This window comes from Ranitomeya imitator, chromosome 3, assembly GCF_032444005.1.
Source record: "Ranitomeya imitator isolate aRanImi1 chromosome 3, aRanImi1.pri, whole genome shotgun sequence".
In the NCBI taxonomy this organism is placed as follows: Eukaryota; Metazoa; Chordata; class Amphibia; order Anura; family Dendrobatidae; genus Ranitomeya; species Ranitomeya imitator.
In genome coordinates, this window is record NC_091284.1 from 711343461 (window position 1) to 711351471 (window position 8011).

The following is an 8011-nucleotide window of genomic DNA, read 5'->3' on the forward strand; positions in this document are numbered from 1 at the left end:
AACTGTTAAGAGAAGACTTTGTGCAGAAGGCCTTCATGGTAAAATAGCAGCTAGGAAACCACTGCTAAAGACAGGCAACAAGCAGAAGAGACTTGTTTGGGCTAAAGAACACAAGGAATGGACATGTTGAGTATTTTATGCTGTCCTAGTCAGGTCAGAGAAGTATGCCTGTACAGGAGCTTGATAATAATAATCTTTATTTTTATATAGCGCTAACATATTCCGCAGCACATTACAGTTTGCACACATTATCATCACTGTCCCGTATGGGGCTCACAATCTGAATTCCCTATCAGTATGTCGTTGGAGTAAACCGGAGAACCAGGGGGAAACCCACGCAGACACGGGGAGAACATACAAACTCCTTGCAGATGTTATCCTTGGTGGGATTTGAACCCAGGACTCCAGCGCTGCATGACTGCACTGCTAACCACTGAGCCACCGTGCTGCCAGGAAGACTGTGTGGATGAAGGGAAATGCCATCCACACAAAGCAAGAAAGAGGACGGCTTCACAAGAAGGGAGGCACCGGACCAAAAAGAACGACACCCCTCAGAACGGACCGCCCTGCTTAAGAAAAAGCTCTTTTTCTTATCTTTATTGTTGGGTTGGGGGCAGATATACAGCATCATAAAATGCTGTATATCAGCCCTGAAAGGTGATGTCCATATCTCTTATCAGCCAAACTTGGCAACAGGTTTGCTTTAAACTCCCTAACTCCTCTAAGTCGTTGTTCTTCTCCCTACAGGGTGTTATTTGGCTGGAGGTTTTACATTGGAATAGTGGTCTGTGAGTGCCACTGACAGTTCCCAGACACTCTCTTGCTGTGAACAGCCACTCTCTATGGACTCCTATGTCTGACAGGGAGACAATCCTGTCATTTGTCCATCAATCACCTATTTGCCTCCTCTCCATTCCTGGCTGTTGTACTCTCCTGGTTGCTATATAGACGCTGTACTGTATTCTTGGCAGGTCCAGGCCCATTCATTTGTTTCTGTGATGCAGCTGGTGGTATGAAGACAGGCCGTGTGGCCTTCAGCTTCTCCCCAGACACCTTAGCATAAGCTCGTCTCTTCATTGATCCAGGGAATTTACTTCCATATTGTTGGTCTCCCATAATTCTGTGAATCTGCAGCACATTAGGTGCTAAAATAATTATAAAATAACTAGATGGTGGCCCGATTCTAACGCATCGGGTATTCTAGAATATGCATGTCCATGTAGTATATTGCCCAGCCACGTAGTATATTGCCCAGCCACCTAGTATATTGCCCAGCCACCTAGTATATTGCCCAGCCACCTAGTATATTGCCCAGCCACCTAGTACATTGCCCAGCCACCTAGTACATTGCCCAGCCACCTAGTACATTGCCCAGCCACCTAGTACATTGCCCAGCCACCTAGTACATTGCCCAGCCACCTAGTACATTGCCCAGCCACCTAGTACATTGCCCAGCCACCTAGTACATTGCCCAGCCACCTAGTACATTGCCCAGCCACCTAGTACATTGCCCAGCCACCTAGTACATTGCCCAGCCACCTAGTACATTGCCCAGCCACCTAGTATATTGCCCAACCACCTAGTATATTGCCCAACCACCTAGTATATTGCCCAGTCACGTAGTATATTGCCGAGCGACATAGTATATAGCACAGACACGTAGTATATTGCCCAGCCACGTAGTATATTGCCCAGTCACGTAGTACATTGCCCAGTCACGTAGTACATTGCCCAGTCACGTAGTACATTGCCGAGTCACGTAGTACATTGCCCAGTCACGTAGTATATTGCCCAGCGACATAGTATATAGCAGACACGTAGCATATTGCCCAGCCACGTAGTATATTGCCCAGTCATTTAGTATATTGCCCAGCCATGTAGTATATTGCCCAGCCACGTAGTATATTGCCCAGCCACGTAGTATATTGCCCAGTCACGTAGTATATTGACCAGCGACATAGTATATAGCACAGACACGTAGTATATTGCCCATTCACGTAGTACATTGCCCAGTCACATTGTATATTGCGCAGTCACGTAGTATATTGCCCAGTCACGTAGTATTTTGCCCAGTCACGTAGTATTTTGCCCAGTCACGTAGTATTTTGCCCAGTCACGTAGTATATTGCCCAGTCACGTAGTATATTGCCCAGTCACGTAGTATATTGCACAGCGACATAGTATATAGCACAGACACGTAGTATATTGCCCAGTCACGTAGTATATTGCCCAGCCACGTAGTATATTGCCCAGTGCATGATGTTGCTTCTCTTGAAGGTTGTTCAGGAGATCAACAGAAACACAGCCGCTTCTGGCCCTCAGCAAACCACAGTGTCAAAAATGAGGAAATCTTTTGATGAATTTATTGCAAAACAAAACAGTCACTAAGGCTACGTTCAGATTAGCGTTGCGCGCCGCTGCGTCGGCGACGCAACGCACGACGCACGTAAAAACGCGAGCAAACGCACGCAAAAACGCTGCGTTTTGCGACGCGTGCGTCGTTTTTTTGACGAAATCGGACGCAAGAAAAATGCAACTTGTTGCGTTTTCTTGCGTCCGACGCTAGCGTCAAAAACGACGCACGTGTCGGAAAACGCAACAAGAAAAACGCATGCGTCCCCATGTAAAACATAGGGGCGCATGACGCGTGCGTCGCCGCTGCGTTTCCCGACGCAGCGTCGGGAAGCGCTAATCTGAATGTAGCCTAAGTGAGGAAGAATTCGCGCAAAAAAAACAGGAGAAAATGCAATGTTGAATCAGGGCCCATAGAATATCTACCGTAATCTATATCAATGCCAGAGAACATACGTCACCTCGCCAGAGTTCAGACCTTCATACCAAGAATGCGAACTGCAATCACCTGATCTGTACGTCACACAAAAGTCAGCAATCACCTCTGCGATGGCTAATGAATAACTTTCCTAGTACCATCAGTCAGTATAAAGATCTGGATCTGTATATTGCAAGCCTCGCCAACATGCCCGTTTTTGGAAGATCACCCCCTTATCCAGAGCAGCTTTCTCACAATCTTTAAGACGATCATCCCAGGAAAGATACATATTTGTACCTTGTTAGCCAGCAGATAGAAAAATATTTAGAATTCAGAGTCCTCAGTGGTTGATACCTTTTAATGGCTAACGGAAAAGATGGTAACAAATTGCAAGCTTTCGAGACTACACAGGTCTCTTCATCAGGCAAAGACTAAAACAACAACTGAAGAATCACATATTTCTACACAACACAGCAGAGAAATAATGCAATAGATAAAGACAAGTGACGTGAAGCAGAACTATCATCATGGGAGGGGGATAAACAGTCGTGTCCATAAATATTGGAACAGTTGATATAAACTATAAATTACAGCTCCAATATTTATGGACACGACTGTTTATCCCCCTCCATGATGATAGTTCTGCATCACGTCACTTGTCTTATTTATTGCATTACTTCTCTGATGTGTTGTGTAGAAATATGTGATTCTTCAGATGTTGTAGAAGGCCTTTTTCACACTTCCGTCTTTCGGCTCCCATCATAATCCGTTGATTTTTGAGACTGCAGGATCCTGCATTTTCCCATAGACTTGTATTAGTGACAGATGGCCATCCGTTTCATCCATCTTTCACTGGATCCTGTGTAAAAAAACGGTCCGTCGAGCAGAGAAAACGTTCATAGGAACGTTTTTTTCTGCGCGTCGGAAAATCGGTCAGCGATGCATCCTGCGCTGCACGTCACTGGCTACAATGGAAGTCTATGGGCGCAGGATGCGTCGCTGCCTGTGAAAAGAAGGAATCCAGCGACGGGTCCCACTTTTGCAAAGAGAGCATGCGTGGAAGAATTTCCAGTCAGGAAACTTCTCTCTCGCTCCCTTTCTCTTTTTATTATTGATGCTGCCTATGCAGCATCAATAGTAACAAGATAGAATGTGAAAAATAATTAAAAAAAAAAAAAATAAATAAAAATCGCAATATCCTCACCTACCGGAGTCCCGAGCAGCATTGCTCCTGGCAGCTAGCGTTCCTAGTACTACATTGCGAAATCTCGCGAGAAGTCGCAATGTATTACTAGGAAGTAACGCTAGCTGCCGGGAGCATCGCTGTGCGGGAACGCCGTTAGGTGAGGATACTGCAATTTTTTTTTGTTTTTTAATCTGGTTTGTGTTGTGTATGCGTTTTCGCTTTTCAGTTAGCCATTAAAAGGTATCAACCACTTAGGAAAGGAGTGATGGGTAGTATTTATTTTGGTATTTCTGACCCAAGTCTTCGCCTGACTGAAGGCTCTCATGAAGCAGCAAGGCTAGAAATCCCCTGCTGAGGTTATCATCTAAAGGTACCGTCACATTAAGCGACGCTGCAGCGATATAGACAACGATGCCGATTGCTGCAGCGTCGCTGTTTAGTCGTTGTGTGGTCGCTGGAGAGCTGTCACACAGACAGATCTCCAGCGACCAACGATGCCGAAGTCCCCGGGTAACCAGGGTAAACAACGGGTTACTGAGCACATGGCCGCGCTTAGTAACCCGATATTTACCCTGGTTACTATTGTAAATGTAAAAAAAAAACAAACACTACATACTTACATTCCGGTGTCTGTCGCGTCCCTCGCCGTCAGCTTCCTGCACTGACTGGTGAGCGCCGGCCGTAAAGCAGAGCACAGCAGTGACGTCACCGCTGTGCTTTACGGCCGGCGCTGACGCAGTCAGTGCAGGGAAGCTGACGGCGAGGGACGCGACAGACACCGGAATGTAGGTATGTAGTGTTTGTTTTTTTTTTACATTTACAATGGTAACCAGGGTAAATATCGGGTTATTAAGCGCGGCCCTGCGCTTAGTAACCCGATGTTTACCCTGGTTACCAGTGAAGACATCGCTGGATCGGCGTCACACATGCTGATTCAGTGATGTCAGCGGGTGATCCAGCGACGAAATAAAGTTCTGGACTTCTAGCTGCGACCAGCGATGTTACAGCAGGATCCAGATCGCTGCTGCGTGTCAAACACAACGATATCGCTATCCAGGACGCTGCAACGTCACGGATCGCTATCGTTGTTAAGTGTGAAGGTACCTTAACATGTCTGCAGGACTTTTCCAGCTGTTGTGAATCTACAGCCCAAGTATGAGATATTTTGTGTGTGTAGGGCAGCCTGTGTGTGCAGAGGACAGCTTGTGTGCGTAGGACACCTTGTGTGTGTAGGACAGCTTGTGTGTAGGACAGCTTGTGTGTAGGACACCCTGGAGATCACTGGGAAGCTTTGTTCTTGCATTCCACAAAGTAAATGGGATTTACAATAGCAGTGAGACAATAGGGAGATGTCCACACAAATTCACAGCAAAAAAATCAGCACAAACCGTGTAGAAACCTCTGCAGCCGGGGATATACTGCAGACTTCAGCCATCGCATAGCGAGAGGTGATGTCTGCAGTCAATATCTGCAGTATTAATTGGCATGATGGGGATATCAAATCCATATGGCCACTTAATAGAGTTATCAGGAACGGGTGGATTTTTTTTACTATGGTCCTACGAACGGACAGGCAGGCAGGTAGTTACTAGCCCCCTAAGTGTCCTACCTGGCCTGAGCGCAGAGTGATCGTGGGCCGCTCCTACCGGCGCCTCTGCTGCTTCACGACAACAAGGCAGCTCTTCCTCTTGCCGGCTGATCTGTCGACAGATATGGCGTTGTGTTGATTGACAAAAGACTCCTTGCAGTTAGGCAGCGAAGCAAACAGAAGCCACAGAATCGCAGCAGGAATGGCCTGCAACTACCTGCCTGTTAGTTCCTCGGATTCATTCACAGGCGCATATATGAGTGAGTGCTACCTGATGTTTTATCAGAATGGCCCTCGGCCCACTGTTATACTATGGGGCAGTGCAGATCTGCGTTTCTTTTTTTTTCCATGCCGAATCGGCTCAGCAGATCGGATTAGACTCACTCATTCAAGCCTGTGGGTGCTTGTGAAAGATCGGACTGCACTCTGATGTCATCTAACTGCAGTCCGAATTATGCAGATAGTAGAAAAGATGGAGAAATTAAGTTCTCCGCACCTGTGACACTGTTGTCTCACGCGAGAGTATCGGATCAGCATTTGAGCCCAGTGTTAGAATAATCGGCCCAATTCTGGCGTGACAGTGTACGCTCGTGGGATCCTGGCCTCAGGCCTATAATAAGAATACAGTCTCATCACATTACACCCACATTCATCATTTGCAGGTTTTTCAATCATTTTTGTCTTGTGGTAGCAGCTTGTTGTGCCATAGTGGCGCCTGCGCTTCAAGAAAGAAAGAAATTGATTTTTGCCCTTTTCCGGCTTTGTCACGGTTTAGCAGAAGTGAGGAGCGCTGCTAAATGTTAGGAAATCAGTGCCAAAAATATCTGCTGTTCAGAAAAACAGCGGGCAGTAAGGGTATGTGTCCACGTTCAGGATTTGGTCAGGATTTTACATCAGTATTTGTAGCCAAAACCAGGAGTGGGTGATAAATACAGAAGTGGTGCATATGTTTCTGATATACTTTTCCTCTAATTGTTCCACTCCTGGTTTTGGCTACAAATACTGACATAAAATCCTGACCAAATCCTGATGCAATCCTGAACGTGGACACATACCCTAAAAGGGGCCGACGTTTAAGGAAGAAGGCGCAAGTGAAAACGAGGCGGAAAACAACAAAAATCAGACAAAACCGGAGCAAACACAGCAGTGAGCTCGGCCGTCATCAGGGAAACGAGATTTTCCAACTAATCCAAGGCGCCGCGTAATAATCCAGATATTCCATGTGCAAACTTTGAATTAACCCTTGATAGAGACCTACTTAAAGGGGCTGTCCTCTACCGGAGATCCTTGTATTAATGGGATCATCAGGAGACTTCCCTCCCAGACTGGCGCTGCTCCTCCACATGGTCAGAGGGTGATTGGCTGCAGCGCTCATGTGACGCCCCATCAGCAGAAGAGTGGGGACACAGCAGTGTGGAGCAGCAGCGACAATCCGGGGGACACTTTATTTTTTTATCTTTTTCACCTCCCTGGGCCATTAATCAGAGGCTGTGCCCTGAAACAACAAACATAAACATGGCCACCTCCACACACCAACTCTGGAGCAGTAACGTGGACTAGTAACGTGGACGGGTAATGTGGACGGGTAATGCTGCGGACGGGTAACGTGGACCGGTAATGTGGACCGGTACTGCAGACGGGTAATGCAGTTAGGGGAGAAGAAAATAACAAGACACATGAAGCTCAGGCGCCCTCTTCCCTAACTGCTTATGTACAGGTACATAAGCAGAATTAAAGGGACGCTCCATAACACCCGGCTCTGGCCAGGTCAGCGCTAGAGATGCAGAGCCCCTCGTCACGTGACAGGCGGATGGGGGCAGGGGGAGGCCAGGACGGAGCCGCCACTCACCTGCCGGCTGCACGGGCGCCGGGTGTCCCCCAGTTATGCGGGGTCAGGAAGCAGAAAGCCGGAACTGCGCTCACAACAGTAAGCCAGAGGACCTTCGATGATGTCATGGCCACGTGATCAGTCACGTGTATGGGAGGCGTCAGCTAGGATGTGATTGTTTATGTGAAGAGTTATATACAGAGCAGAGTGTTATATACAGAGCAGAGTGTAATATACAGAGCAGTGTGTTATATACAGAGCAGTGTGTTATATACAGAGCAGAGTGTTATATACAGAGCAGTGTGTTATATACAGAGCAGAGTGTAATATACAGAGCAGTGTGTTATATACAGAGCAGTGTGTTATATACAGATCAGTGTGTAATATACAGAGCAGAGTGTAATATACAGAGCAGTGTGTTATATACAGAGCAGAGTGTAATATACAGAGCAGAGTGTTATATACAGAGCAGTGTTATATACAGAGCAGAGTGTTATATACAGAGGAGAGTGTTATATACAGAGGAGAGTGTTATATACAGAGCAGAGTGTTATATACAGAGCACAGTGTTATATACAGAGCAGTGTGTAATATACAGAGCAGAGTGTAATATACAGAGCAGTGTGTTATATACAGAGC

At 46.6% G+C, this 8011-nt stretch overlaps 1 protein-coding gene across 2 annotated transcripts in view; it reads right to left on the reverse strand.

The window, feature by feature from the left end:
* TMEM106C (transmembrane protein 106C) overlaps positions 1-7512 on the reverse strand; it is a 45786-nt gene extending 38274 nt beyond the window's left edge. The window contains exons 1-2 of one of the 2 annotated variants that reach the window (XM_069758676.1): positions 7394-7480; positions 5566-5656 (exon numbers count right to left, since the gene is read on the reverse strand). The gene's annotated coding sequence lies outside the window, so the exon portion shown is untranslated. Of the gene's footprint in view, positions 1-5565; positions 5657-7393 lie in introns of both variants that reach the window. The other variant, XM_069758677.1, reaches the window with a different exon arrangement.
* Positions 7513-8011: the final 499 nt, after the last annotated feature.